The sequence below is a fragment of the Triticum dicoccoides genome, chromosome 1B, assembly GCF_002162155.2.
Source record: "Triticum dicoccoides isolate Atlit2015 ecotype Zavitan chromosome 1B, WEW_v2.0, whole genome shotgun sequence".
Lineage (NCBI taxonomy): Eukaryota > Viridiplantae > Streptophyta > Magnoliopsida > Poales > Poaceae > Triticum > Triticum dicoccoides.
The window spans coordinates 1,938,096-1,961,201 of record NC_041381.1 but is presented as its reverse complement, the minus strand read 5'-3'; positions in this window follow the sequence as shown (position 1 = coordinate 1,961,201).

Below are 23,106 nucleotides of genomic sequence, written 5' to 3'. Positions count from 1 at the left end.
AGTCTTGAGTCCTGTATCTTCATGCTTCAATAGTCCGGACGATGTATATAGTCCGTCTGTCCGGATACCCCCTAATCCAGGACTCCCTCAATCGTCATTAACATATACAAAGAGAAGTGATCGACCTCTCCTTCTCCGAGAGATTGGTCGAAAAACAAGTTTTCTTATATCTTACCGACGGTACTGGCTACATATATATATACAATGTGTAAATCTCTTACAATACCCTTACATATGAACTCAACTTCCACATGCATGGTATTCTCTGGCTTTATTGATGACGTGGTCAAGAAAGAATCCAGCCAATTCCTCTTGAATTGCTCGCATGCGATCTTGTGGTAGGAGTTCATTCCGCATCTCCCACATCTAATTTGAATAAGGGGGTTAATACATATATATGAATGAAACTCAACAGAAATGATGGTAATAAAATAAACTTGTGAATATTTTTGCTTATTCACTTCATATTATCTTTTAGAGTAGCCCCGCCTATTCTTGGCCGTCTCGTTGTAGATGAACTCGCTGACGTAGTATCCACATTAATTATTCCCGGCTTCCTGCCACAAGCACTTTACGAGAAATAGAGGTCAATCAAACTGACAATGAAGCATGATAAATGGCATTGATGAAAGTAGCTAGAATCAATGGGAGATGCACGGAACTAGCTAGCTAGTAATACTTACTTTCGGGTATTTCCATCGCAGATCCCGCGGCAGTCCCGAAACTTGTGCGTTGAATACTTTTCGAACCCAGCGAGACAAAGAAAACAATTACTTGATATCATGAAATGAACAAAGTTGCCGATATGGTGCGATAATGATCGATTCAACTTACTTCTCGAGCATTTTAGACATGTCCACATAGTCCTTGGGATCTTTTCGTCTCGAGTCTAAGACATTTACTAGTCCCTGCTCAAGCTTAATCTATAGGAGAATATAGTGGAACCTGCGCACGCATGCATAACTCATCAATTACATTAATTACTATAACCTCGAGTAATAATTAAGGGAAACCGAATATGCACAAGACAGTAACACTCACTTGAAGTTGTAAGGAAAGAGTATTGTATCTTCTTTTTGATTTATTACCAATGACCGTAGCAAGTTGTCCTCTGTTTCTTTGGCATGAAATATAACCATAAATTGATCTATGAGATTTGTGTCAATGAACCCAATATCACACATTTCAGCTTTTCTGCATTTGACGATCTTCAATCTGCATAATATATTGAGGATAATTATATATACATGCAATGAAAGAGCTGAGCTATATATAGAGACTTAATGACAGAAGTAGTACTTACAGATAGTAGCAAGTGACCGTTAATTTATCGATGGAATTTAGATTGGAAAACTGTAAGAACTCCTCAAATGGAATAGACAACTCCTCAATTCCAACGAGGTCGTGCTGATCCTCTTTAACTTTGAGCGTCAAAGTACAGATTTTCTTCCCAGCTGACTGCTTTCTGCAGGTTTCCATGTACCAATCATGGAATCTTCGCATCATCTTGTTAGAGTAGTTCCATCTTTGACGAGAGGCTTCCCGTACTCGTATTTGAATTCGTCCACCTCCATTATATCAAAATGTGCATCATCATCATGCATGTAATCTGCAGAATTGGTACCGGGCAAGATCCCCGAATGATTAGCGATGAATTGGTACCGGGCACGATTGGTTCGCTTGTTTGCCGAGCTAGGGAATCTTTTCCCACTTCTTCATTCTTGTAACCTTTTTTCGCCGCAAGTACTTCCCGACCGCTTCGCTTCCTTATATGTCTTTTTAGTAATGCGGTTTTGCGGCGGAGACAGTGGTGGTCGCTGCAGGGGTTCCAAAGTGTACTTCGCTTTCACTGGATCTATCTTCTCCTCCAGAGGTGGATGTCTCTTAGCTCTTTGCTTTTCGAAGTAGTCCTTCACTTGTGAGGGAGTCCTGGATTAGGGGGTGTCCGAATAGCCGGACTATGACCTTTAGCCGGACTCCTGGACTATGAAGATATAAGATTGAAGACTTCGTCCCGTGTCCGGATGGGACTTTCGTTGGCGTGAAGGCAAGCTTGGCGATACGGATATGTAGATCTCCTACCATTGTAACCGACTCTATGTAACCCTAACCCTATTCGGTGCCTATATAAACCGGAGGGTTTTAGTCCATAGGACGAACAAGAATCATACCATAGGCTAGCTTCTAGGGTTTAGCCTCTCTGATCTCGTGGTAGATATACTCGTGTACTACCCATATCATCAATATTAATCAAGCAGGAGTAGGGTTTTACCTCCATCGAGAGGGCCCGAACCTGGGTAAAAACATTGTGCCCCTTGTCTCATGTTACCATTTGCCTAGACGCATAGTTCGGGACCCCCTACCCGAGATCCGCAGGTTTTGACACCGACAACTTGGTTTTGATAGATCTCCTCATTTTTCTATTCAGTCATCTCGTATGGTAACTTCTCTGGAGTCTTGAGAGATGGACCGAATCTGTATTGCCTCCCGCCTCTGGCTGTACTGCTAGACGCCGGAGCAGGCCTAGCAGCTGCGGCTGTCTTCTTTTGTTGCCTATGAGGCGGAGGAGAAGGATTACGACGTGCCAGGGCAGCCGGAGCGGCGGCGGGTCTCTTCCGCCCTTGCTGACGAGGCTGAGAAGGAGGAGGCTGGCTGGTCGGGCGCGCTGGCGCAAGCGGAGAAGGAGGCGGAGTGCCGCCACACGCCAGAGAAGGAGGCAGAGTGCCCTGATCACTTGTCGGATGAGCAGGCGGAGGAGGAGGTGGAGTGCCCTGACTCGCCGGAGGAGGAGGAGGAGGAGGAGGCGTCCAGTTTGGAAGGTTGATGAGCTCCTTCCGCCATAGGCATGGAGTCTTCAGAGCAGAACCCAGCCGAGTCTCCCCTTCACCGGTAGTGTCGTGTAATTAACACGTCAGATGTCCTCATGAAAGTACTTAGTCGTGGAGCAATCGCAATGGGTTAGCTTGAAGGGGTTAAAGCGGACAAGGGACACGAGAGTTTTATACTAGTTCGGCCCCTTCGATGAAGGTAAAAGCCTACGTCTAGTTGTGATGGGATTGATTGGGTTTTGATGACTAGGGAGCAAATATGCTTGCCTGAGTCTCGAGTTGTTGTTTCTTGTCCCTGAACCGCCGCCGGGTCGTCCCTTTATATACATAGGTTGATGCACGGCTGGCCTACAGAGTCCAGAGGCCGAGTCATACAAAGTGTCCGGCTCGGTTTCTCCTTACCTAACTTACATTACAAGTTACATAATCATGGCGGTTTACCACTATGGGCCCTAATCCGCCTTTGGGCTTCGGGCTCCTAAGCTTCATCAGTAAAGCGCCATCCTCTGGATCTTCATGGGCTTCAGCATAGTCGAGGGTGAACCGGGCCCTCCTGGCCGGTTTACACTCAGTAGTTATATCCCCAACATTAGGCCCCAGATTGATTTGAACTTGTTCATGTTCATCTTCAATACTTCAAAGAAATCTTGTGAACATTCCCTTGTATTCTCATAAATCACCATATTGTCTTCTCCTGTAATTTTTGTCAAACCGCTGTGACAACATCTTATGGACACAGCAACGGTCCATCATGACATCATCGCTGTATAAAAAGATTAAAAAGATTCCCCTCATTAATGGTCGTCCCGAAAATCGAGGCGACAGGCGTGCCCACTCTGCCGCTTCAGGCTCGTTGATTCTTGCGTCTGCCATTTATCCTTTCCTCTATAAATAAATCCCGATGGTCCTTTTCTCTTTTTCCCCTTCTGTGCCTTCTTCCTCGCGACTCCCAAGCTCTGAAGCTCTGCCGCCACCCGCGACCCTTGAGAACTGCATCGACAAAGGCCGCTGCATCAACCTGAAACAGACCAGAAACTCGCCGCACCTCTCTGTCGTAAATCTGCAGTGGTAAGTTTCCTCTTTCCTTCATCTTTAGATCTGTGTTTAGGGTTCATGAGTTCATCTGTACAGTTCTTCGTTCTTCCTAGTCAGTTCTTCGTCTTTCCTTCTACCGTGGTAGTTCTGATCCAATAGCAGTGCAGATCTCGTGCGGTAGTTACTCCGCAGCCGTTTTTAATATTAGCAGATCTTCCCTTTCTTCTGTGGAGTACACGACCTTCCTTGTTCTGCTTTAACACCATTTATAAGTCACAGTAATTGTTCTTTACTGAAGAGTGGTAGATCCAAATAAATTTGGTCATTTTGTGAAACCTATTTCTGTCAACACTTAGCATATTTTCATCTGTCTCCTCCACCAAAGGGCGGTTTAAACCTTTAGCAGTCAGTAATCCGCCACTTATCATTAGCCCTCGCTTAAACCGCCATCTTTGATTTGAATAGCAGTTTCCGGTTTATCCCACACATATGCTTTGACAAAATCTTCCGGTTTAACATCAACAAATGCTTCTTGAACCATCAATCGTATACCGGCTTCCTTTTACCTTTACAGTTTACTGTCCAAGATGACCAAGAAATTTGCCGCCTGTAACTGGGTTCCGTCCCGGATTACAGAAACTCGGATCAATGGCTACGTCACAACTGGCGCTTTAGCCTCGAAGAATGTTCTTCACTGGTGTTTTCCTGGCACTGAGTGTCCTCCTGAGCCTCATGACGGCGAAGTTATTGTTTTCATGCAGCATTTAGATTGGGGCTTGAGCCCTCCCGGATCAAAAAATTTCCGGGATGTCCTTGCAAGCCTTCAACTCCATCCGCAAGACAATGGTCCAAATTCCGTGTCAAACATATGCAATTTTCAAGTTTTTTTGTGAAGTGTACCTTCAAGAAGAACCATCTGTTGAGTTGTTCCGTGATTTCTTTCACTTAAACCGCCGAACTGAGTTTTCTGATGGCCCTAACACAGAACTTGGCGGGGTATCAATCCAGAAAAGGAAAGAGGTTGATTTCCCACATGCATCCCACCATAGTCATCCCAAAGACTGGAACCAAACTTGGTTTTACTGTCAGAACACAACCCCTGCTGAAGAGAATCCCCTGCCGGGTTACCACCCTCATCGGCTTAGCAATGGCCACCCGTTACCTAAGTGCTTAACCACCAGAGAGAGACAAACTTATGCTCCTCAACTCGCCAAGCTCCGGGCTCTCATGGCCAACGGATTAACTGGCGTTGATCTTGTTCGTTGCTGGGTTCAATGGCGCATCCTGGCTCTAAGTCGCCGCTCCAGATTAATGTATGAGTATACCAGCAACTCCAATGATCCTCAACGGTTCAATGAGATAGACGTGACTGATGATGAAGTCACCAAATTAGTGAAGAAGATGTTAGACGAACCCCTCGCCGTATGCAGTCAAACTGGGCTGGCTCCTTTTTACGCTGCCAACAAACCGCCAGCAGTAAGTTTTTGAACTTGTACTTTCTTGATCCGCCTCCGCTTTAACACTTGTGCTAACAATCTTTTGTTTTAATCTTTGCAGGCCAACAACAATTTTTGGAAGAAGAAAACTTCAGAGAAAACGGTCAGAGCTCCTCGTGCTAAGAGCAAGGCTGTCAAGAAATCAAAAAAGAAGACCGGCGAAGCTGCTGATCCGCCCAAAGATGCTAAAGAGTCGGATCAAGAGGTAGAACTTGACTCCGTTGGCTCCTTTTTCATTCATCTTATTAACAATGATTATAATCAGGATGATGCGGAGGTCAGCCGTGCGGACCATGTTGAGGTAATCTCTCTTTCCTCCGGTTCAGATCTTGTGCCAGTTCAAACATTTCGCCGTGCAGTTTGGAAATTGAAATGCTCTCACCCTCTTTCTTATTTGGATCCAAAATTTTCTTTAAAGAAACAACAACCTGAAGAGCGCCGTACAACCCGACACAGCGGCCAGCAAGTCACTTCTTCTGGTTTACCGGATACTCCAATCCGGAAGCGTCGTCCAGAGGTTACTTGCTCTCCCCAAAAACGTTATACTTTGAAGGGTTTCTTCCTATACCCACTTAATCCGTCTGATCCGAATTATCAGGCGTCTATTAACTCGTCTGGCGGTTCATCAACCACACAGCTGCCTCCCCTCAAGACCGTCACTGGGTAAGTATATTGCTTTTTAATCTGCTTCTTCATGCATCGGTTTATCATACAGATCTTTATCGTGATGCTGCAGTGCTAAGGCTGGATTGAGCAAGAAAGCCAAGACCAACGGTCCTTCTGGCGATTTTAAACCGGAGAAGACCCCGGATAATGCTGACGAAGATACTGATCATGTTATGGATGAATCCGCTCCAGAAGATCCAGCTGCTGATGCCAATCCGCCGGATGCTGATGAGGAAACACATCTTGACACATCAAGTCCTCATGCCACGCCTCCAAGTCCAATTGCTAATCCGCTGGGCTCAACTGCCAATCCGCCAAGCCCTACTTCCAATCCGCCAAGCCCTGCTTTCAAACCGCCAAGCCCAGCCAAAGAGAAGGTCAATCCGTCTAGCCCAGCCAAGGATGACGATAACGTTGTTGTTACTGGTACTGCCTATACCACCCCTGGCCATTTGGTTGCTCTATCAAAGCACACTGCCAAGGACGAATTTGCTGCTATGAGCAAGGGGAAGGGGAAGACTGATTTGTCAGCCTATGTTGATCTTTCTGCTCAAGACCTTCACTCTGGATTCTTGAACTGGCTTTACACCAGCCGGGATTATGAAGCCGGTTTGGTAAATCTGATGAAGGAGCTCTATGAGATAATTTTCAAAACACCATCTTTAGGATGTCCACTCCTTGTATTGTAGCCCCCAAGGGCCGGTTTATCTTTGTAAAGATGAACCGGGACTTTTATATTCCATATTATATCTTATCGGCTCTCTGTACATATGTTGTAGATCAAACACACATTAGCCCCCAAGTGCCAAGATTAAAACTTGTATTGATCCTTGGGACTTTAAACAATGAGTATTGAAAAAGCAATCCACATTACCCCCCAAGTGCCAAGTGTATAACTGGTTATATGCTTGGGACTTTTGAGAATATTTATGCTCTTCCTCTGTAACAGGCTGATATAAACCGCCAAGGCTCTCAAATCGCCGATCTGCAAGAGAACCTCAAGACCCAACAAACAGAGACATCCAAGGCCAAAGATGAACTGAGAACCTCTTTGGAAGCCATGGAGCAACTCAAGGAAGGGTCCAAAACAGAACGTACCAATTGGGAGACAGAGAAAAATGCTTTGCTGAAGCGGGCAGAAGACGCCGAATCAGCTCTTAAACCAGTAGCAGAGGAACTCTCTGGGTTAAAGCGCCAAGTGAATGCAATGACCTCTGCAGTGTTTGGTAAGTGATTTGACCAAGACTTTTTGAATGACCATATTGGTAGCTTGCCGATTTAACATGAAATTCTTAAACCGTTGTAGGTAGCCGCATTGCTCATCTAGGCTCTAATATGCGGATGAAGCGGAAGGCCGCATACACTTTGATTGAACAATTATATACTGGTGCCCAACGGGTTATCTGCGCCGCTTCATACAACAATCCGGCCGCCGCCTTAATCAAGGATACACTGGCAAAGTTATCCGTAACGCCAACACAGATAGAAGAAATGAACCGATCTGCTGCCAGGGCCGGCGCTTTGTTGGCACTTACCCGAGCCAAAGTGTGGATAGCCGATCTTGATCCAGCGGATATTGCCAAGGGCTTCCCTAGTGAGCAAGAGAACGGGGCAGCATTTGACAACTACGCCCTCAAAGCTGTGACAAGGGAGATGCGTCCTCTGGCGAGTCAATTGGCAGAAAAAGCAAATTTGACGGTTCACCGGTCTTTCTATGATGCCAACAACAGGCGGGTTGAGACTGTCGTGCCAGAAGTGCGGAATCTTATCCCGCCAATCCGTAAGCACACTTATGTCCCTGACGTTGATCTGGCCGAACTTATAAGTGAAGAGGCTGGCTTTCAGGCCTTAACCCGGATTGACTGGACCACCGCTGACTTCCAGCCGCTGGATGAGGAAGAGGAAGCTTAACCTACGCTAGATGATCCGTCCACTTCACGTCAACATGGCGATGAGGCATGATCCGTCAATCTGACTAATGCTATCCTAAAATTTGATCCGTGGAAAGAACAAACTCATATTTTGGGCCTTGAAGTGTCTTGTAATTGGCTAGTTAAAATACATTACTCTGCTGCCATCGTGCACTGGGATATACTTTGCTTGATCCGCCATGCTAATTTGAATGCTAGCTTATATATCTGTATAATATTATGCAATCCCTGTGTCTGCATTAAAAAGAGTTGTCCTAGCGGTTTACCGCTGGACGGGTCATAGTGCCCAAAATAAAGCCTGTTTGAGAACCAAGGCGGAATGAATATGAAATAACTCATACCTGTGATGTGTAATCACTTAAGAAGTGTAGAAGCTCAAAATTGTGAGTTGTTAAGACCTTTACCCTATAATGATAGGATGAATAAGTCATACCGGGTCATGACAGATACCGGATAATCATACTGGTGACATATAGTCAAAGCCAGACCGGGTTAATAAACACCGGTTTGATGAGATGGTCTGACAATGTATAGCTGAAAGCCAAGCCGGGTTAACAATACTGGATTAACATTGTGACTGAAAAAGCCATACCGGGTTAAAGAACGCCGGTTTAAAATAAATTTATGAAAAAGGTGCAAACTTAGCAAAAAAGCGAATAAAAGAAACTATGTAGGCAAGGATTTCAAAGGCTGCCAGGCCCAAACTCGAGGCTTTTCATGGGCTGCCAGGACACTGAGTTAAACCATTTTGCAAAGCCTTTTAAGATGGGCCTCCAACTAACCAATCACCGTTTTAACTTTGACAAGTTCAGGGTCTATAGAACATTGACTTGTCAAACGTTCGGCGGGTCATGCCAGGATTACCTGGATAGGAGTGGCTTACTTCATGAAGGCAGGTTAACCCAGGGTTTTAGGTGAATACACCAGGCTTCCAAGCCGTGGGTCGATACCCAATTACAAGGGTCCCTTCAAACTCTTTGTGGCTTTTGCACAAAAGAGCCCCCAAGTAACTTTGTGAGTTGTGCTTAATGAGTGCCTATGTTTGAGCCGTTGGATAATATCCAGACTCTCTTTGGCCCCTTGGGTGTGAAGCTCCCAAGCTGTATTGTGGCATTATAGCCGGTTTAATGGACAAGGTGAGTCATCGCTTTGAGAGCAGAAGCCCCCTTGCAACCAAGAAATATTTTGGAAGAGCGGTAGAGGTCCTTCTTGTAGCAAGGATGCCGGTTTATTATATTGATCATAATATATACATTGTCATAATATGTACATAAAGAAAGCCTATGGCTCAAGTGTAGTAAGGCCGAAGGAGAGCTATGTTCCATGGCCGCCGGGTCTCCTCCTCAGAACTGCGTGAGTCTTCTCGAACGTCAATGAGGTAGTAAGATCCGTTGTGCAAATTTTTGCTGACCACAAATGGTCCTTCCCAAGGTGGGGATAACTTATGCATATCAGTCTGATCCTGGATGAGCCGAAGCACTAAGTCACCTTCTTGAAAGGTTCGTGTCTTAACCCGGTGGCTGTGATAACGCCGCAGGTCTTGTTGATAAACCGCCGACCGAGCCACAGCCATATCCCGTTTCTCATGTAACAGGTCCAACGCCTCTTGACGCGCTTGCTGATTGTCCGCTTCAACATAATTGGCAACCCGGGGCGAGTCATGACGAATGTCACTTGGGAGGACAGCTTCAGCCCCGTAAACCATGAAGAAAGGTGTATAACCCGTAGATCGGTTTGGGGTGGTGTTGATACTACATAACACAAAGGGCAGTTCTTCCACCCAACAACCTAGTGTCCGCTTCAACGGAACCATAAGCCTGGGATTAATACCCTTCAAGATTTCTTGATTCGCCCTCTCGGCTTGACCATTGGACTGGGGATGAGCCACGGATGCTACATCAAGTCGGATGTGCTCTCGTTGGCAGAACTCCTCCATCTCACCTTTAGAAAGGTTTGTGCCATTATCTGTGATGATGGTGTGAGGAAACCCAAAACGGAAAATAATCTTTTTGAGAAATTAAACCTCCATGGCTGCATCACACTTACTGACAGGCTCCGCTTCAACCCATTTAGTGAACCTGTCAACCGCCACCAACAGGTGGGTCTTCTTATCCTGGGAGCGCTTAAAAGGCCCCACCATATCCAGCCCCCAAGTGGGAAACGGCCAAGTGATAGGAATCATCCGTAGCTCCTGAGCTGGAACATGAGCTTGACGGGAAAATTTCTGACAAGCATCACACCACTTTACCAGATCCTCCGCATCAGTATGAGCTGTCAACCAATAGAACCCATGACGAAAAGCTTTAGCCACCAGGGATTTTGAACCGGCGTGGTGACCACAATCCCCTTCATGGATTTCACGCAGAATCTCTTGGCCTTCTTCAGGGGAAATACAACATTGAAAAACGCCTGAAACACTGCAATAGTGTAACTCGCCATTGTGAATAACCATGGACCTGGACTGCCGGATGATCTGCCTAGCGAAAACCTCATCATCTGGTAACTCGCCCCGGTTTAGATACGCCAGATATGGAATCGTCCAATCCGGAGTAGTATGTAAAGCGGCCACCAACTGGGCCTCCGGATCAGGAACTGCTAAATCCTCCTCTGTAGGTAACTTGACAGACGGGTTATGCAGGATATCCAAAAAGGTATTGGGTGATACCGGTTTACGCTGAGATCCCAGCCTGCTTAAAGCATCTGCTGCCTTTTTTTTGTGCCGGTCAATATGCTCAACCTGATAACCCTTGAAGTGACACGCCACAATATCCACCTCGCGTCTGTAAGCCGCCATTAGTGGATCCTTAGAATCCCAAGTACCAGAGACTTGCTGAGCCACAAGATCAGAATCTCCGAAACAGCTAACCCGGCTTAAGTTCATTTCCTTAGCCACCCGGAGACCGTGGAGTAAGGCCTCGTACTCAGCTGCATTGTTAGCATAAGGAAACATTAAGCGGAGTACATAACAAATTTTATCACCGCGAGGGGAAGTAAGAACAACTCGAGCCCCCGAGCCCTCCAGTTGCTTGGATCCATCAAAGTGAATGGTCCAATATGTATTATCCGGTTTGTCCTCTGGTGCCTGTAACTTGGTCCAATCATTGATGAAGTCAACAAGTGCCTGTGACTTGATTGATGTCCAAGTCATATACTTCAATCCGTGCGGGCTAAGCTCAATTGCCCACTTTGCAACCCAGCCAGTTGCCTCCCTGTTCTGAATGATATCGCCCAAAGGAGCTGAACTGACCACTGTAATGGGATGGCCTTGAAAGTACTGCTTGAGCTTCCGACTTGCCATAAAAACTCCATAAACCAGCTTCTCCCAATGCGGATATCGCTACTTTGACTCGATAAGCACTTCACTGATGTAGTAAACCGGTCGTTGAACGGGTATTCCTTACCAGCCTCTTTGCGCTCTACCACAATCGCCACGCTGACAGAACGGGCGTTAGCAGCCACGTACAATAACAAGGGCTCTTTGTCAACCGAAGCAGCAAGTACCGGCGGTTCAACCAACTGCCGCTTTAAGTCCTCAAACGCCGCATAAGCCGCATCACACCAAACGAAATTGTCTGTATTTTTCAACATCTGATACAAAGGAATCACCTTCTCTCCCAAACGGCTAATAAACCGGCTAAGGGCGGCGGTTCGACCTGCCAAACGCTGAACATCATTGATACACTTAGGTTTAGCCAAAGATGTAATCACTTTGATTTTTTCCGTATTAGCCTCAATTTCTCTGTTGGACACCAGAAAGCCTAGGAGCTTGCTTGCCGGAACACCAAAAACACATTTATCCGGATTAAGCATCATTTTGAAAACCCAAAGATTCTCAAATGTTTCCTTGAGATCATCTATCAAGGTTTCCTTCTTCCTGGATTTTACAACAATGTCATCCACATAGGCATGAACATTACGCCCAATCTGCGTGTGAAGACAATTTTGCACACAACACTGATAAGTAGCCTGGGCACTTTTGAGCCCAAAAGGCATAGAAACATAGCAAAAGGCTCCAAAGGGAGTGATGAAGGTTGTCTTCTCCTGGTCCTTAACTGCCATCTTAATCTGATGATAACCTGAATAAGCATCCAAGAAACTCAAGCGCTCACAACCCGCCGTCGCATCATTAATCTGATCAATACGAGGGAGAGCAAAAGGATCTGCCGGACAAGCCTTGTTCAAATCTGTGTAGTCCACACACATACGCCAAGTGCCATTTTTCTTAAGAACGGGCACCGGATTGGCTCACCACTCAGGGTGAAATACTTCGGTGATAAAGACAGCAGCCAACAGCCAGGCTACCTCTTCACCAATAGCCTTGCGTCTTTCTTCATTAAACCGCCGAAGAAATTGCTTGACCGGTTTAAACTTCGGATCAATATTGAGAGTGTGCTCAGCGAGTTCCCTCGGTACACCTGGCATGTCAGAAGGCTTCCATGCAAAGATGTCCCGGTTCTCACGGATGAACTCGATGAGCACGCTTTCCTATTTCGGGTCCAGATTGGTGCCGATGCTAAACTGTTTGGATGAATCACCAGGAACAAAGTCAACAAGTTTAGTCTCATCAGCCAGTTTGAACTTCAGGGTCGGGTCATGCTCAGTGGTGGGTTTTTTCAAAGGAGTCATGTCTGCCGGATCAACATTGTCTTTGTAAAACTTTAGCTCCTCCGTAGCACAAACCGACTATGCGTACGCCGCATCACCTTCCTCACAATCCAAAGCGATCTTTCGACTTCCATGTACTGTGATAGTTCCCTTGTGGCCCGGCATTTTGAGCTGTAAATAAATATAGCAGGGCCTTGCCATGAATTTTACGTAAACCGACCGTCCAAACAGTGCGTGATACGGGCTCTGGATTTTCACCACTTCAAAGGTCAACTTTTCAGACCTGGAATCATGCTCATCACCAAACACAACCTCCAGAGAGATCTTGCCAACAGGATATGCCGATTTACCTGGTACTACACCATGAAATACAGTGTTGGATGGTTTAAGACTTTTGTTTGTCAACCCCATACGACGAAAAGTCTCATAATACAGGATGTTGATACCGCTCCCTCCATCCATCAGGACTTTGGTAAACTTGTAACCTCCCACCTGAGGTGCCACTACCCAGGCCAGTTGACCCGGATTGTCAACCCTGGGCGGATGATCCTCCCAGCTCCATACGATGGGTTGCTCAGACCATCGTAAGTAACGTGGCACTGCCGGTTCAATAGTATTAACTGCCCTTTTGTGAAGTTTCTGATCTCGCTTATACAGGCTAGTAGTGAACACATGATACTGCCCACCATTCAACTGCTTGGGGTGACTTTGATAACCTGAATGCTGCTGATTCCCTTGATTATTCTATCGGCCATTACCACCTTGGTTATGCTGGTTGCTCTGATTATTCTGAAATCCAGAGCTTGAACCGCCGCCACCATGAAAACCTGGACCTGAACCGCCCGAAGGACCCTGATCATACCGGAAAATATCGAATTCTTGAACTCCTTCATGGTATAACAATCTTTCCACAGATGTGTGGAAGGGGCCTCCTTGGTCCCATGCTTGGGACAGGGCTGGTTCATCAAACGTTCTAGATTCATCCCTCCACCGCGCTGGGGCGGTTTACCTTTACGATGCTGCATATTAGTGTTAGCCACAAGATCAGAATTATCCACCTTGCGCTTACCATTATTCCCATGGCCTCCCTGGTTGTGATGCTGTCCCTTTGCACCGCCGTTCTTCTTTCCCTTCTCCGGTTTCTCCTCATCAGAATCGGGATCCTTGGTATTATCAGAATCGGCATACTTGACCAAGGATGCCATAAGGGTTCCCATGTGATTGCAGTGGCGCTTGAGCCATCCCAACTTCATCTTCAGCGACTTGAACCGACAATTATGCTCCAGCGTTATGATCGCTTGACCAGCGTTAATCCGGTCAGACGAATGCAAAACCTCTGAAACCCGGTGTACCCAATGAGTTGTTGACTCGTTCTCCCCTTGAACACAAGCATCCGGATCCACAATGGACATGGGTTGTTTGCACGTGTCTTTAAAATTGGCTATAAACCGGGCCTTCAACTGATCCCATGACTCGATGGAGTTAGCTGGTAAATTTTTCAACCAAGTACGGGTCGTTCCTTCCAACATCATCGTGAAGTACTTTGCACATGCCGCTTCATCTACATCCAGCATCTCCATTGCCATCTCATAACTCTCAACCCATGCCTCAGGTGGCTGATCCGCCGTGTAGTTAGGCACTTTACGTGGGCCCTTGAAATCTTTGGGCAGACGCACATTATGGAGAGCCGGAATAAGGCACGGCTCTCCCCAGGAACTGAAGGCAAGCCCGGTGCCTCGGTCGACTGACGCAGCTGGCTGAACCGGGGCAGGTTGATGACGACCCAAAGCGGCCTCCCTTCATGCTCTGCCATTGTCCACCACACCTTGAGCATTACGATGCCGCGCACTGCTAGACACTTCCGGTTCATCCATGTGCCTGCTACAGCTCGGGCTTGGATGTGGGGTTGAATGAATTCTATCCCGGCTATAAGAATAAGCCTGCTGCTGCACCACGGCGGTTTGAAGAAGGTCCCTAGCCCGCCGCGTTTCAATTGCTGCCAGTGAATCGCCCTCCATCGGAATGGCCACCAGGCGCGATGCTGCGGAAATCATGTTATCCAGAGGGCTCGAGAAGTGACCCGGCAGTGTGGACACGTATTGCGGCGGGTTATCTGTTCGCCGGGGCGGTTCTGTCATCCGTAGCTGATCCGGATCTGTCCTAGGCGCATCAGTACGATTTGCAGCGGCCGGATTGCTCGGCCCGGCGCCCGGTGTTTGAAAGAGGTTCAATCCTTCATAGACCGACGACAGACGAGGCCGGTATTTCTTTCATATTACATCTTCTGATGCGGTCCGATCCAGCATGAGCCGATAATTCTGCCGCTGTATCTGCTGTGACTGGGCATCCAAAGCGGCCAGCTCTTTAGCCATCCTAGCACCCTCAGTTGCCAGGTCCTCCTTAGCCTGTGTTATCTGGTCCTTCAACTTTGCAATGTCCTCATTATGTTGATCCCGCGTCTCCGGGGTGACTGCCGTGGTCAATAAAGTCGCCCAGGCATCCATCAAACTGGAGAGGACTTGAGCCGGTCGGCGCGCCGGGGCTCCTGCCTCGGTTGCTGATCCGGTATTCATCGCCGCTGTAGATGAAGACTGCAGAGTGGGGTGTGTTTCGTCCATGTAAACAGCAACCTGACTCGGTGGTTCAATTAGGTCTGGAATACTGTTGCCATCGGAATATCCTTCGAACACATCACTATGCATCTGGTACTAGGACTTGGTTTCGCTAGTGGATGATTCGCTGTCGGAATAAATGGCCATCTCGCCTTCAGACACCGGTTCAGATCTGACCTCATGGACACATCCTACGAATGCACGCTTCATGGCAGGCTTAAACCGGGCTGGAGTCGCACGCTGAGCCGTTTCGACGAGGTCAGTGCAGATGTCCTGCTCAGGGCCCGGTTCGCTGATCTTGCCGATGAAGACCTGAATTCCGCCAAAGGGCACCCGGTACCAGTACTGGATTGAGCCGGCCTCGGGGCCCCATCCTTTATCGTCGATGTAAAGCTTGCCGCGACAACTTTTGGTCATCCGGCCAACCACGTACCCCTTGAGTCCTTCAAAGCTGCTCTCCAAGAACTCGAAACCATCGTGCAATAGCCCCACGGTGGGCGCCAACTGTCGTCGAATTAACACGTCAGATGTCCTCATGAAAGGACTTAGTCGTGGATCCATCGCAACGGGTTAGCTTGAAGGGGTTAAACCGGACAAGGGACACGGGAGTTTTATACTAGTTCGGCCCCTTCGATGAAGGTAAAAGCCTACGTCTAGTTGTGATGGGATTGATTGGGTTTCGATGACTAGGGAGCAAATATGCTTGCCTGAGTCTCAAGTTGTTGTTTCTTGTCCCTGAACCGCCACCGGGTCGGCCTTTATATACATAGGTTGACGCACGGCTGGCCTACAGAGTCCAGAGGCCGACTCATACAAAGTGTCCGGCTCGGTTTCTCCTTACCTAACTTACATTACAAGTTACATAATCATGGCGGTTTACCACTATGGGCCCTAATCCGCCTTTGGGCTTCGGACTCCTAAGCTTCATTAGTAAAGCGCCATCCTCTGGATCTTCATGGGCTTCAGCATAGTCGAGGGTGAACCGGGCCCTCCTGGCCGGTTTACACTCAGTAGTTATACCCCCAACAGGTAGGCTGGTCAAGCACGAGCTCCTCAAATCCCTCCGTTATTTCGTCCACCATCACCCTAGCATATCCTTCTAGAATTGGACGGCAGTGAAAAGTTGCGCCGGGTTCAGGAGGTCGAAAAGAGCTGACAGCCGCCTTGACTTTGTAGTTCTGCCATTGCGTCATAAGGTGGCAATGTTGAGACTTCGTGATAGCATCCATGGGGTTGCTTGCAGGAGCCGTGAAGACAAGTGAGGGAGTCCTAGACTAGGGGGTGTCCGGATAGCCGAACTATCACCGTTGGCCGGACACCTAGATTATGAAGATACAAGATTGAAGACTTCGTCCCGTGTCTGGATGGGACTTTCCTTGGCGAGGAAGGCAAGCTTGGCGATACGGATATGTAGATTTCCTACCATTGTAACCGACTCTGTGTAACCCTAACCCTATCCGGTGTCTACATAAACCGGAGGGTTTTAGATCATAGGACGAACAACAATCATACCATAGGCTAGCTTCTAGGGTTTAGCCTCTCTGATCTCGTGGTAGATCTACTCTTGTACTACCCATATCATGAATATTAATCAAGCAGGAGTAGGGTATTACCTCCATCGAGAGGGCCCGAACCTGGGTAAAAACATCGTGTCCCTTGTCTCCTGTTACCATCCGCATAGACGCACAGTACGGGACCCCCTAACCGAGATCCGCCGGTTTTGACACCGACATTGGTGCTTTCATTGAGAGTTCCTCAGTGGCGTCACCTTTAGGCCGATAGCTCCTTCGATCATCAACAACGATGCGGTCCAGGGTGAGAATTCTCACCCCGAACAGATCTTCGTATTCGGCGGCTTTGCACTGCAGGCCAATTCGCTAGGCCATCTGGAGCAGATCGAAAGCTACGCCCCTAGCCATCAGGTCAGATTTTGAAGTTTGAACTACACGGCTGACATCTGTGGAGACTTGATCTTCGACGGATTCGAGCCACAGCCAAGCACGCCGCACTGTCTCGATGGGTATGATCTATCTTTGCCGCCGAACAGTGTCCTGGAGGCCGCACCAGCGTCCGCTCCGACCCTTCGCTCGGAGCCGACTTCGCCGATCGAGGGCGAGTGGCTGGACACCGCCTCGGGGGCTATGATCTCTATGGCGATTGAGACGAACACCATCCCCGTCCTTTACAAAGCCCGTGACTCCGAGGTGCCAGACTCCAAACCTCCCGCGCCCCTGCCAGTCGAATCCGATTGGGCGCCGGTTAGGGAGTTCACTGCCGCGGACATCTTTCAGCACTCGCCCCTTGGCAACATCCTGAATTCACTAAAGTCTCTCTCTTTGTCAGGAGAGCCCTGGCCGGACTATGGTCAGGAAGGTTGGGATGCGGAAGACGAAGAAATTCGACGCCCACCCACCACCCACTTTGTAGCCACGGTCGAAAGTTTGAACGACGTGCTCAATTTCGACTCCGAAGACATCGACGGTATGGATGACGATGTAGGAGATAATCACGAAACCAGCACCTACAGGATACTGGACAGCCACCTCATCTCATGATGTATACATGGTGGATACTCCTAAAGGAAGTGACGACGAGGAACAATGGGATGCTATGAAGGATAAATCCCTCGAAAAGCAGTCTAAACGGCAACGTAAACTCCGCACCAAGTCCCGCCTCGACAAAAACGGCAGCCACACACACCCAGCCATCAAGCAGGTCAAACCGGTGGACGACGAACACGCCACTGAACAACCGTCCGAACAGGACAACTTGGATAAACAACCCGTCCCCGGCGAAGATAACAGTCCGGACGATCTCACACCGGACAAGTTGTTGGAGCAGAAGATCCTCCACAAAAGGCTCGTTGCCACTGCGCGTAGCCTGAAAAAGCAGAAGTGGAAGCTCAAAACAGCGGAACATGCACTCAGAATCAGATGGAGCAAAGTACTCAAAACCGCAGACAAATACGGCGACAGTCGCCAAACAAAGAGCTACCCGAAGCGCAAACTACTGCCCGAATTCGATGAGGAGGCCTTAGAGCCCCCGCAATCAAAGAACAAAGAGGCCGCCCGGTCGGATAGACGACCACATGACAAGCATAGAGCGGCAAGCGGCGCCGCACACAATCCGGCACGCGATCCGCATAAGAATTCGCATCAAAAGGATGGCCTAGTTAGGTCCATCTACGGGCCAAGAAAGCAAGCTCTTCTAAGCAATGCAACATGCCAAATATCCAGACATTACGGCACACCCAAATATAGGGGTGCCGCACACCCCCTATGTTTCACCGATGAGGTGCTGGATCACGAATTTCCAGCGGGATTTAAACCCGTAAACATAGAGGCATACGACGGAACAACACACCCGGGAGTCTGGATTGAGGATTACATCCTCCACATACACATGGCTAGAGGAGATGATCTCCACGCCATAAAATACTTACCCCTCAAGCTCAAAGGGCCAGCACGGCATTGGCTTAAAAGCCTCCCTGAAAATACCATTGGAAGTTGGGAAGAGCTCGAGGATGCTTTTCGGGCGAATTTTCAAGGGACTTATGTCCGCCATCCGGATGCAGACGATTTAAGTCACATAACCCAATAGCCCAGAGAGTCAGCCCGAAAATTCTGGAACAGGTTCCTCACCAAAAAGAACCAAATAGTCGATTGTCCTGACGCTGAAGCCTTAGCAGCTTTTAAACACAACACCCAAGACGAATGGCTCGCCAGACTCCTTGGCCAGGAAAAGCCAAGAACAATGGCCACACTAACAAGCCTCATGACCCGCTTTTGCGCGGGAGAGGATAGCTGGCTAGCAAGATGCAGTACCAGCGACCCAAGTACATCCGAAGTCAGGGATGGGAATGGGAAACCACGACGCAACAAGGACCAGCACCGGATTAAGGGGAACAGTACACAGAGCGCGGCAGTCAACGCCGGATTCAAAAGCTCACGGCAGAACAATAAAAAACTGCCCCTTAAGGATAATAGCGATGAGCTATCCAACTTAAACAAAATCTTGGACAAGATATGCCAAATCCACAGTACTCCCGGGAAGCCTGCAAACCATACCCACAGAGATTGTTGGGTCTTCAAGCAGTCCGGCAGACTCAACGCCGAACACAAGGGGCTCAACACACCAAGTGAGGATGATGACGAGCACCACAAGCAGAGCCCCGGAAAACAAAAGAATTTCCCACAAGAGGTCAAAACAGTAAACTTACTTCAAGTAACAAAAGGGGAAAATAGTCTACCCCAGCGGCACCCATTGAATTACGCATCGCACAGTCTACCCCAGCGGAGTCCCAACACTGGTTGTCAAAACCAATCACCTTCGACCATCAGGACTACTCCGAAAGTATTCGGAACGCAGGATGGAATGCCTTGATACTTGAACCTATAATCGACGGTCTTCAATTTACGCAAGTCCTAAAGGACAGCGGCAGTGATTTAAACCTACTATATCAGGACACAATCCGCAATATGGGGATAGACCCAAACAGGATTAGCCATAGCAACACTTCCTTCCAAGGAATAATGCCAGGCACATACGCCCATTGTACGGGCTCCCTACTATTGGAAGTTACGTTCGGCTCACCCGACAACTTCCGTCGCGAAAAGTTGGTCTTCCACATCGCCCCATTTAAAAGTAGCCATCAAGCACTACTGGGACGCGAAGCTTTCGCCCGCTTTAATGCAATACCGCATTATGCATCTCTTAAACTTAAAATGCCAGTCCACGAGGCATCATTTCATTAAGGGGAAGCTGCACGTGTCCCTCAAGGAAAGAATGTGAGACTGCCTTAACAGCCTCACACTAATACGGCCTTACTGGCCAAAAGCGTCTAAAGCAGGTAGTTCAGACACCAGACACGGTTAGGCGAGTCGGGCATAAATAAACATGATGCTTACTAGCCGCGTACCCCCCTTACAAGGGGCTCCACGCATGTACAAAAAGAGACAATAAAGCTCAATTTTATTTATTTTTGAATCGCACTATGATTATTTCCAATTACATTTTCGCACGATCTTTTTCAAACTAAGTTCCTCTCTTTTACAAATGAACACCGTGCTACACCCGTCCAGGATACGGCACAACGGAGACACAGGCGCAGACATGCAGTAGGGACCCGTTGCAAGGATTCTTTTCAGATTAAGACCTTGCGTAAACCTTTTTTACTGTCTCTTGTTGATACACATCCCCCGGTTTCTTACTATAACCGAGGAGGAGGCTGGCGTTTTGGCATCGGCCGCGTCAGAATTTTTTGCGCGTACCTGGACACTAGGGGCTTAGGGCATTGTTCTGCCCATTTTCACAAAGACCGAATACCTTAGGGAGTGTTCGGCGTCTCGAGTTAGGCCTTATATGCATCAGCTCCAAATCATGTCTTTGGTCAAATGTTGGGTTTGCCCGGCTCCTGTGTTTTGCTGCCTTACATTCCGTTTTATCGGCTAATGCGGCACCAGGAGAACTACTGCGATTGTGCCCCGGTTCGGCCTGGTGAGTGATGAAGTCATGTACCTAGGGTAGGGTATAGACCTGCCCAAAGGTACCCTCCCCAAGGACACTCGCGAAAGAAGCGACCTTCCAATCGACCTGGTAGGTTTCCACTCGACAGATTCAAAGACACTCGACCATGAAGACCAACTCGACCACCAGGAGTCCAAGAGCCACTCTGTATCCAAACGGTCTGTAGTTGAATAGTCTTTATGGTCATAATGATACTTTATGTAAGCCGTTACCAGTAACACCTAGCCTTAACGTACCTTAAACCCTCCGCTACGTGGGCTGGCTGGGGTCCTGGCGCACTCTATATAAGCCACCCCCCTCCACAGGTAGAAGGGTTCGCACCCCTGTAACGCATACGCATATAATCCAGTTGACCGCCTCCGGGCTCCGAGACGTAGGGCTGTTACTTCCTCCAAGAAGGGCCTGAACTCGTAAATCCCTTGCGTATACAACTGCTCCATAGCTAGGATCTTGCCTCTCCATTCCTACCCCCCATTCTACTGTTAGACTTAGAACCACGACAGTTGGCGCCCACCGTGGGGCAGGTGTTCTAGCGATTTGTTGGAGAAGTTGGGATTCTTTCGATCTCCTACATCATGGTTTCAGGTGGAGTTCTGGTCGAGGGCCGCGAGATCCGTCTCGGTGCGCTCACGTTCGTCGCCGACGACTCCGCTTGGCTTCAGGAGGCTCCACTAGACGTGGACGCGCTCCCCGTCCGCGGGGCGACGCACTTTCGCGCGTGTGTCCGCGGCGTCCTCCTGCGGCAACCGTCGACCCAGTATGGGTCGGCTCCTGTGTCGTCCTCGCCTCCAGTTTCCCGCCAGAGCAAGCGTTCCGGTCGGTCGAGGCTTCAGCGGTGGGTGAGGCATGCGGTGGCCCGCCAGTCGGCCACCCCCCAAGTCGCGGCGATCGAGCCCGACGAATCTCTCTACGGCCTGTTCAACCTGTCGACTGGCTCCGCAGAGACTGCATCCGAATGCGATAGCAGTGACCCGGCGGCAGAGGTTCTGATGGTCGATGGACCACGTAGTCCCCCCGGATTCACCCGTACCAACGGAGGTGACGGTGGAGCCTATCCGGGGCAAGCCCATGAAGAGTACCTGCCCGAGCCCCTCACTTCGCTTTAGAGGGAGGAGCTTCGCCGTCGGAACATGGATGCGCTTCACACTCCTATCGTTGGAGAAACCCCCGAGGCTCGTGCCTTCGAGGATGCGCGCTTGGCCAACCTGGCTGAGCGCACTCGACTGGAGAACCTTCAGTGAGTACTCGACGAGCGTGCGCGACCAAGGGTTCCAGAATCCAGTCGACGTCAGCTCTTGCAGCCACCAACTCAGGTATATCAAACTCCGATCCAGAATTTAGCAGCTGCCGCCCGTATAGCAGAGTCAATTCAGCCTTCCCAGTCGGAGGCGGGTAGAGGTTTGCTACAAATCAGAGATCTGCTCCGGGCAGCAGGAGACCAAAACTCAGTCGTATCTCAGCCGGCGTGATGATCAGTACAAGAGCCGCGAGCAATATGAGCACCGATTCAATTGCAATGATCGACGTCGAGTGCCCACTCCTCCCCCAAGGGGTGGATCATACGCTCCTCGGAAGTAGAACGACAGACGCCAGCACAGTGTTGGGCGAAGAGTTCCAGTCGACCCCAGGGAACCAGGCTTTGACGCGAGATCTATCATCGTTCAAGGTTTGGTCGACAGGAACAGAGCTCACCGAGACGGCCATGATAGAGATGTTCCCTCCAGCAGCAGAGTTCATGTCTCAGGGCCAGAGTGTTTCAGCAGAGCCATCAGAGCCGCGGTGATTCCTCCCAACTTCAGGTTGGCGACTGGAGTCAGTAAGTTCGCTGGAGAATCCAAGCCTGACACTTGGCTTGAAGATTACCGAGTGGCTGTTCAGATCGGCGGCGGCAACGATGAGGTAGCCATGAAGCATTTTCCTCTTATGTTGGAGGGCTCAGCCAGAGCGTGGTTGAATCAGTTAGCATCCAACAGTATTTACACTTGGGAAGATCTTGCCCGAGTGTTTGTCAGGACATTTGAAGGGACTTGTAAACGACCAGCAGGGTTGACGGAGTTGCAGTCGTGTGTACAGAAGTCGAGTGAAACTTTGAGAGATTATATCCAGAGGTGGATCACTTTGCACCACACAATTGAGAATGTATCTGATCACCAGGCAGTCTGTGCCTTCAAAGAAGGTGTCAAGAACAGAGAGTTGAGTTTGAAATTCGGTCGAACCGGAGATATGACCCTGAGTCGGATGATGCAGATTGCCACCAAGTATGCAAATGGTGAAGAAGAGGATCGGCTCCGGAGTGGTAAATACAAATCGGCCGCTAATGAGGGCGCCGAAGGAAATTGCAGTCGGAAGCAGAAGCGTAAAGCCGAGCCAGCTGCACCCGGCACTACTAGGAAAAGGGCTATAGATA